The following is a 9,497-nucleotide window of genomic DNA, read 5'->3' as shown; positions in this document are numbered from 1 at the left end:
ACCTCACAGGCTCGTTGCCTGGGTGTTCTTTTTGACTCCAACCTCTCCTTCACCCCTCATATCCAATCAATCACCAAATTCTGTTGCTTCCATCTCAAAAACATAGCGCGCATTCGCCCCTTTTTAACCCCAGATATGGCTAAGGTGCTGGTCCATTTTCTTGTTCTCTTTCGCCTTGACTTCTGCAATACCCTTCTCAGTGGTCTTACATGTTCCCAGATTGCACCACTGCAATCTATAATGAATGCGGCGGCGAGGCTCATTTTACTGTCGGCTCGCACCTCCCACGCCTCCCCGCTCTGTCAGTCCCTGCACTGGCTTCCAGTTAAATATAGGGCTCAATTTCTGGTGCTTGCTTATAAGATCCTACATAATGCTGCTCCAACCTACCTATCCTCCCTAATACACAAGTATGTCCCATCAAGGACCCTGCGCTCTGCCAAAGACCTACGTCTATCCTCTGTTCGTACTCCCACCTCTGATGCTTGCCTCCAAGATTTCTCCAGGGCTGCACCTCTTCTGTGGAACGCCCTTCCCTTCTCTGTAAGACTTTCACCCAGTCTCCACTCATTCAAAATATCATTGAAAACTCACTTCTTCAAGAAAGCATATCAGTTAAACTGTAAGCAGGTTTTTATCCCCCACCCCATGACTCCTCTCCTGCAACTGTCAAAAATTACCTACTAAGCCCTCAATGAATACTTTTCTAACAACATACTTCATACCCCTACTTTTACCCTTTGTGTCACTATACCCCACTCCCTCTAGAATGTAAGCTCATTGAGCAGGGCCCTCCACCTCTCTGTTCCTGTACGTCCAATTTTCTGGTTAAAATTACATGTCTGTTAGTCCACCCAATGTACAGCGCTACGGAATGTGATGGCGCTATATAAATAATAAAATAATAATAACTATCACTGGCTGTCACACTTAATATGTCTATTTATAGAAATACTATCTTTATTCCAGTATTTAGCACTGAAATTGAACTACTGTTAGCTAGCACTGTCTAGGTCTAGAAATTATGTCCTGGGGCTTTTTCCTTTGTGGTATATCTAAAAACAGCTTACAAATGCTGCAGATCTCTAACCTGGCCCGGACTTTCTTTGCCTTCCAATCAAAGACTGATGACCTGACTGGCCCACCGGGATACCGGGAAATTTCCCGGTTGGCATGAATACCTCCTGGCCTGGAAGGTGCACCGCGCAATCGCAGGGTGACTGTCAGGAGTCGAAGGAGGAGGTGCAGGAGCAGTTCGGGGGACATGTGGAGTGGTGAATGAGAGACATGGAGGGGCTGAATGAGACACATGGAGGAGCTGAGGGGAAATGAGACAGATGGAGGGGCTGAGGGGCAAATGAGACCATTGGAGGCGTGGGGGGCAATTAAGACACATAGAGGGGCTGGGGGAAAATGAAAACAATGGAGTGGCTGGGGAGAATAAAAGCCACACAGTGGGGCTGAGAGAGACAAAGAGACACACAGATGGGTGGGGGAGACACACAAAGGTGCTTGGCAGGAGAGATAGACACACAGAGGAGCTGGGAAAGGGGAACAAGAAACAAAAGAGGGGTTAAGGAAGGCAAACAAGAGACACGCAGAGGGGTTGGGAAAGAGACACACAGAGGTTCAGGGGCAGAGGAAAGAGACACAAAGAAAAGATAGGGAAGGGGAGAAAGAGACAAAGGGGCTGTGGCTAATAGACACACAAAAGGGGCTTTGAGAGAAACAAACACAAAAGGGTCTGGGCAAAGAGACATAAAGAGGGGCTGAGAAGGGGAACTAGATATACACAAAGGGGCTGAGATTAAAAATTACACAAAAGGGGATTGTAAGAGACACACAAAAGGAGTATAAGACACACAAAGGGAAAAAATAGGAGATAAGATACAGTGTGTTAGACAATCAAAAGATGGGCTAAGAAACACAAAAGGAGATGAGAAACCCAAAAGGGGGTAAAAGGGAAAATAAGATAAACAGGTGAAGGTGGGCATGGTTGGACCACTATTCTGAAAGGTCACATAGTTGACCACTCCCTGCAGTTTTCTGATATTAATGCTTAAAAACAGTGATTAACTTGCGTATCTGTAGCCTGGAAGCAGTGGTCCTTCGTGCACAGGGGGCTTCGAATAGTGGCATCTGAGGCCTACTCAGGCGGTGAGTGCTCCTGTCCTGTGGGTTCTGTTATGATCACCAGGAGAACCTAAGCAGTAAGACGGGACACAACATATAGAATTGCAATACCGGTCCTTAGAATGACCGGGCTATGCAAAAAGGGATAGTTAAAGTACAAGTCAAGGTCAAAGGGAAGCAGAGAGACAGAGTAAACATAAGATAAGCCAAAGTTCGGTAACCAAATAAGCAGACAGAGTATAATGCACTATTGGGCTAAACACAGACCACAACAGGGCACTGAGGCAAGGGGGAGGTTAGCTTATGTACACACAGGGTGTGTCTGATTGGCTAACCTCCCATTAGTGTTAACCACAACACGTGGGAGGAGTTTCTTCCTTTCCTTGTGGTCACTGAGGTCATCACTGTTTGCCGGGTCACATGACCAGGTCCGGCACTCATATAAGGATGCTGCTCTGGAGTGTGCAGCATCAGACACACTGCCAGTCTGGAGCGCATTGGCGGGGACACCCACACGCAGCAAACTGGAACCAGATGGCGCCACTTGCGGTGACAAGGTAAGCAAGGTCGCTACAAGTGGCGCGGGGCAGGGGATCTGACAGTTTCCAATTGAAACTCTGATGCCACTTAATACTGGCCTTGTCTACTCACTCCTTTGGACTAGTGGGTTTGATCCCGGTCCTTGCCTTAGGGCCCCTTCTGCAACTCAGAGTCACTACTGGTTTTCTGTTTTATGCAGGGAGCCTGTCTCTAAGATGCCATATGTCAAGCTGTGCACTGCAGAGATGTGGCTGAACTTACCTGCAGACTGGACCAGATCATTGTCAGACTTCTGGGATGAATTAAATTAACGCCTGTGTATGCCGGTCAGACAGGAGGGGACTGAACAATGGAAGAACAGGCCCACAACAGGAGCCAGCAATGGGAGGAGCCTGTAGTGGCAAACACAGTAAGTTGCACACCGGAGAGCTGTGGTCAAAGCAGTTCTGCCTGGGCAGAGGTCCAGAAGACTGACACACATTGGGCGATACCGCTGCCATTGCAAAGCATGAATAGCCTCAATGTGTTGGTACCGGGCCTGTTGGCACTGGCTCAGGGTGGCACACAAGTGGTCAGATCAGTTCAGTATTGCTCTGTGCCTCTGGAGATGGCTGACTGACTCATGGCTTTTGACTTTGATATTAACTATGCTTCCACCATGTTTCTATTCTGAATGATTGTTCATTAATTTGTTTCTTCTCTGCTATTGCTCTTCTCTAGCCTAATGTTTACACTTACTGTGGGACATTACTTACTGCATGAATAAGCAACAGGGTCCCCAAGGTGACATAATCCAGCTTAGTTTACAGCATGTTTTATGGCTACCTTAATGTTTATATGGCATAGTTAATCTTCATGTATGCCTGATGCCTTTAGTTTTGACACTCGTACCACACTCAGACATGACTGTTTTGCATGACCTAATATAAAGTAGCAGATGTTGTTTATACATGTTCAATGAACCTTCAGTGGACTGTACATAGATTGTTTTTGTATGCTGGACTTGTTATCCTTTTTTTTATTTAAGGGAGACCTCTATCCCTCTCTTTGACAATGGAGCTATATTGATATCACAGTCATATACGTATACCTATTAAGTGGATCCACCGGACTGTAGATTAGCTATTACTGTAAATTTGTCAATTTCTTGCAGTTATTCAGCTTATGCCTTTTTTGACTTGTATTGATTATAGATTTTTTAATTTATGATATAGATTTAGTTTTTTACATATATTGTGGCAGGTAGCTTGCTTTGTATGAACATGTATAAAACCTATTTCTCCCCCCTTTTATGCAATATAAACAGATTTTTTCTTCATAAAATTATTTCTTGCATTAATTTGAGTGCAGTATTATTTAGATTTTTCTTTATATATTCTAGAGGTAGTATATTGGAGGGTGACTTCAATACCTGCTCCAGTTTTACAGTTGAGTGCCAACACCATCAAAATGTTGTAGAGTCTACTGGTGCATTCACAACCATTGAGAAGGCCTCTCTTCACTTAAAGGGTGGTGTAAAACGTGTGATCATTTCCGCTCCATCTGCCGATGCTCCAATGTTCATTGATTGTGTGTCACGACTACTAGTGTGGTCCAGCACGCAGAAACTATGTAACCATATACATAAGAAAGGAAAGAGAAATGAAAGGACAGAGCGTAAACCGGACCTTAGAATGGCCGGACTAATATGCTAGAGACAGAGAATGGTCAAAGGGAAAGCCGAGGTCAAGGAAGCCAGAAAATACTCAATACCATTTAAACAAGCCAAGTCAAGGAAACCAGAAAATCGGAATAACCAGGGAAAAGCCAAGATCAGGATACCAGGAAATCAGAAACACGAAAATAGCACTCTTAGGAAACCAGGAAACGGAAACCACGACAGGGCAAAGTACTGGGGTGAATTAGGGGTTTAAATACCCCTCTCTATGCTATGATTGGTCAGAGGGCGACCTCTGACCCCAAAACGTGCGTGTGCGTTGACGTCGTGACGTCACGCACACGTTGGTATAATTATCGGGTGCGGAGCTATCCATAGACACGACCACGTGGTCGGCGCCATGTTGGATTCGGGCGTGATGCCCGGAAGAACTGAGAGAGCGGTTCCCGGCTCGCCGACGAGCAGGTAAGCTCGTGTTGTCAGCGCGGTCGAGCCGGTCGGGCACGGCCGTGAGGCTCGGCGGGCCGGTGACCGCAACATTGTGTGAACCATGAAAAATGTGACAATTCCCTTAAAGTTGTCAGCAATGCCTCCTGTACCACAAACTGCCTTGCATGTCTGGTACATTGTGGAAGGATTGATGACCACAGTACACACTTTCACTGCCACCCAGAAAACAGTGGATGGACCATCTGGCAAACTGTGGTGCAATAGTAGAGTAAAGAACATCCTTCCTGCATCAACTGGTGCATCAAAAGCTGTTGGCAAAGTCATCCCAGAGCTTAATGTAAAACTTACTGGAAAGGTATTCCGTATTCCCACACCAAACATGTCTGTAGTAGATCTGACTGTCCGCCTGGAAAAGCCAGCCAAATATGCTGATATCAAGGCTATGGTTAAGGCTGCATCTGATGGACTCATGAAAGGAATCTTTGGCTATACTAAAGAGCAGGTTGTCTCCACTGACTTCAACAGAGATACACATTCGTCCATTTTTGATGCTGAAGCTGGTATTTATCTGATAACTTTGTGAAGCTGGTCTCTTGGTATGATAATTAATTTGAATACAGTAATCTTGTGGTGCATCTCTTAGATCACATGTTCTCCAAGAAATAGACTATTCTATCACCTATTGGCCTGTCACTGAGGATTCCCAATTCCCCTACTGGCCCCAGAGTCACCCTCACTAGCTTGTCTGTCTGTGTCCATTTCTGTGTAATAAAATTGAGACAAATGTTAAATAAAAATAAAAAACTTGCCAGGCAAATTTGCTGCAATTTGAAAAAGTGTCAAGTAGAATTTTAGCTGCAATTACTCTTAAAGTAAACTGACTTGCCAGTGAAACTATTCTGCAAGTTAATAAGACAGAATTTAAATATGCTACTAGTTTGCGGCAAGTTACCATAGTCTTTCCATCTGGGTTGAGCCCTGCTCAATTGGACTTTTATACCATGGAGTAAAATCAAGGCATGCTGTTTATATTTAAAGGCATGGTTGTTATGTTTTGGCATGCAATACTTGGAACTTGCCAATATAATTTAATGAATAAAATATGACAAGCCCCATAGCAAGCATTTATTTTGTAATTAATCTAAAAGGCATTGATGTCCTCTTGACATTAATGAAATGATACAGTTTATGCATTTGTGTTATGCTAACTTTTTTTTTCTTCTTAATTTGTATTAAACATTTTAGTGGATTATACAGTGAGCAGTTCATTCATTAAATAAATGAGTGCATTCGTGAAATACTAAATTGCAATGAAGTGAACTCCAAATTACAAAGTTTACAGGAATAATTTTCCTTATTAGTTACAGTCCCATCATTATTTTAGCCTACATTTTGCAATTTGGGTTTGAATTTACTGTATTTCACTGTTTATTGAATAAATCTCTGATAATTATTTAACAAGTAAACCAAAAGTGTCATATTAGTATAATTGCTAATGTTAACTTAATGTTGCAAATTTACATGGTTATTTACTAAATTGCAAATTCAAAGTGAATTCAAGTTGAATTAAAAATTTTGGCCCAAAATAGCTGAAACTAAAACATAGCTGAGTTAGAGAATTTTTCCAATTTTAGCCTCAGAATTGAAATTCAGTTTAAATTCATGATACGTCCTCACTTTAGAAAATCACTCTCTTAATTGTCAAAATAAACCCTAAAATAATAAGTTCTGTGAATAAAAATATTGTCCAAAATTTGATAAGAGGTAAAATGAATGAATTGGAAAACTTTTAAATTTCTGCTTGATTTGCCTAAACTGTTTCAATGTATTTGCCAGTTCACTGTTTAGTGAATAAACCACTTTAAATTATTATTTTTATTTTTCTATTAGTAGAATGATGACTTATTTATTAGAAACACTTTAATTTGAGCAAAGTTTCTTTTTTTTTTCAGAATCTTTAGTCATGCATATGATTGGGTACTGCTGAGTGCTTGAGTATGAGCTTCGAGTAAAATTGAGATTATTCTGTTTTTTTGCAAATGGTATAGGAATAATAAAATCTCTTTAGACTGACCAACGGGAAATGACTGTCCCGAAAGATAAATAATTCACAACCACAGTGTATTTCTGAGATCTTGACAAATGTCAGAAAATTATACAGAAATACATACATCATACGTCATTACACAAAGCAATTGCTGTAGAAATTTCAAAACACTTGGCTATTTAAATAATAATGGATTGCAAGTTAAACTATTTAAAGGAGCACTCTAAAATTAGAAATGCAACTATAAGTGTATTTCTAACATTAGAGTTTTCAATTAAATATGCTGATCTTTCCGTGGTCACTGCTTCTTCTCTGTTTCAAAACATTATTACTGTTGATCTTAGCCAAATGCTTCTCCACAGAAGAACACGGGGGTCTCACTACTTATACTTAAGAGTGTTATAAAAGTATTGCTTTCTCTTTAAATTGGAACTTTTATAAAGTGAGAAAGAGACACTCAGTAAATGAGGCAATCCCCTCACTGTGCCAATTAGTAGGGCACTGCCAAATTTTGTTAAGCTGGATGGAAAAAAAAATGTTGTTTCATCCAAACTGAATTTCATCCATTTGTTCATTAGTTTTCAGATGAAATTCGGTCATTGTTTTCGTTTCATAATTTCATTCGGGATAATTAAATTCCAATCTGTGCTGCGGCAGCATCTGTCAGTCCTTTAGTACATATCTTCCTAAATTGGTACCCTTGTGGGATTACCATATTTAAGAGTACCAAATTAGCAAACAGTTTAGTAGACATCTTTTTTTTAGTATCCTTCAGGCAATCCAACATGAGCTATCAAAGCTGAAAGACCATAATTAGGAAAACCCCTTCTTTTCCATAATTTGGTTTTAAGACAACTTTACTAATGCTAAGTAAAAAATACTTAGTAAATAAGGGAGGTTAAATCCTCCCTCCTGCCCCAACTGCGGTGCCGAGAGTAAGTGCATGTCTACTAAAAAGAGTAAGAACTTAAAAACTGGGAAGCTATTGCTGCTGAGTGCCTAATCCAATAGAGGTGGACCTGGGCCATGCCCCCATGGTGAAACACTTAATAAAATAATTAACTAGTGTCCCCTGTTGTCACTCTCCAGCCAAATCCGTGACCAATGGTGGTGGCTACTAAATAAAATGAATGGCGGGACATAGTATCCCCGCGCGCTCCCGTCCGTGCCCCAGGAGTAGGGGCTGTTAAAATAAAGAAAGGACCTGATTTCCCACTACAGCCCCCACTTATAGCCAAAGGTGGTGGATACTAAATAAAATAAATGAGGTTCTCAAGAGTTACCTGTCACTGGAGTAGTTACCTGTTACTGAACTAGGGTCTTATTTATATATATATATATATATATATTAAGCTGTAGTGGTTCTCGTGACTATAGTGGCCCATTAATGTGAGGTAAATTAGAGATTAGTACCACTAATAATATACTGGATTGCCTACTTACCACAAGAGGATGATGATGGGCTTAGGCTGCAGTCTGGCTCCACTGATCTGGTGTAGAAGAGGCTCTCTGGAGACTGTTTGTAACAGTGCTCACACAAATCAACAAACAGGAAGCAACTTCTTTTTTTGGGGGCCCTTTACACAGCTTAAGGTCTGGACCCCCAGGGCATGACCATGAGTATGCCTACAAGGCCCGCCCATAAGTCCACCCATGAGTTCGCTCACAGGGAGTGGAGTGTATGTGTGTAGGGGATGTGTTATTGTAGAGGATGTAATATGTGTGTTTTCTTATAGATTGTAGTGTATAGGGATACCACTTTGTGTAAGGGCTGTAGCGTTTGTATAGGGGATGCAGTGTGTGTTTGTGTGTAAGGAATGCATTGTGTGTTTCTGGGTGTATAAGGGATGCATTATGTGCATCTGTGTTTGTATGTGTAAGGAATGCAAGGTGTGTTTCTGTGTATGTAATGTAATGGAGTGTGTGTCTGTAAAGGGTGATTGAGTGTGTGTAAGAGATGAATTTTGTTTCTGTGTGTGTGTAAGAGAAGCAGTGTGTGTGCATAAGGGATGCATTGTGTGTTTCAGTGTGTCTGTGTGTGAGTAAGGATGCATTGTATGTTTCTGTGTGTTTATTGATGCATTGTGTGTTTCTGTGTATGTGTAAGGATGCATTATGTATGTGTGTAGTGTGAAAGAGAGGATTTGTGGTGTAAGATAGGGGCTGAGAGGTGAGCAGCTCTTTCTTTTTTTATAGTGCTCTCCCCTCCTGTCAATTAGTGATCTCCCCCTGTCCCCAGTGCTCTCCCCTCTCCTCCTGTCCCTTAGTGCTCTCCCTCCCCCTTTCCCTTAGTGATATCTCCTCCCATTAGTGCTCTCCCCACCTGTCCCTCAGAGCTCCCCCCTCCTGTCCCTTAGTGCTCTCCCATCCTGCCTCTTAGTGCTCTCCCTTGCCCCCCTGTCCCTTAGTGCTCTCTCCTCCCCTCCTGTCCCTTAGTGCTCTCCCTTGCCCTCCCCTCCCTTAGAGATGTCCCCTCCGTCTTTAGTGGTTTCTCCCCTCTCTTCCCTGTCCCTCAGTGTTCCCCTCCCCTCCCTGTCCCTTAGTGGTCTCCCCCCTCTTTATGGTCCTCTCCACTCCCCCATCACCCCCCTTAGTAGTCCTCTCTCTTCCACCCCCCCTTAGTGGTCCTCTCTCCATCACCCCCATTAGTGTTCCTCCCTCCCCCACCTC

At 42.5% G+C, this 9,497-nt stretch overlaps 1 pseudogene; it reads left to right on the top strand.

The window, feature by feature from the left end:
* Positions 1-2,667: 2,667 nt before the first annotated feature.
* Positions 2,668-5,446, top strand: LOC134569146 (glyceraldehyde-3-phosphate dehydrogenase-like; annotated as a pseudogene).
* The last annotated feature ends 4,051 nt before the right edge of the window (positions 5,447-9,497 follow it).

The sequence above is a fragment of the Pelobates fuscus genome, chromosome 7, assembly GCF_036172605.1.
Source record: "Pelobates fuscus isolate aPelFus1 chromosome 7, aPelFus1.pri, whole genome shotgun sequence".
Taxonomy (NCBI): domain Eukaryota; kingdom Metazoa; phylum Chordata; class Amphibia; order Anura; family Pelobatidae; genus Pelobates; species Pelobates fuscus.
Note: the sequence above shows the minus strand (reverse complement) of the source record. Positions and strands in the feature narration are given on the sequence as shown.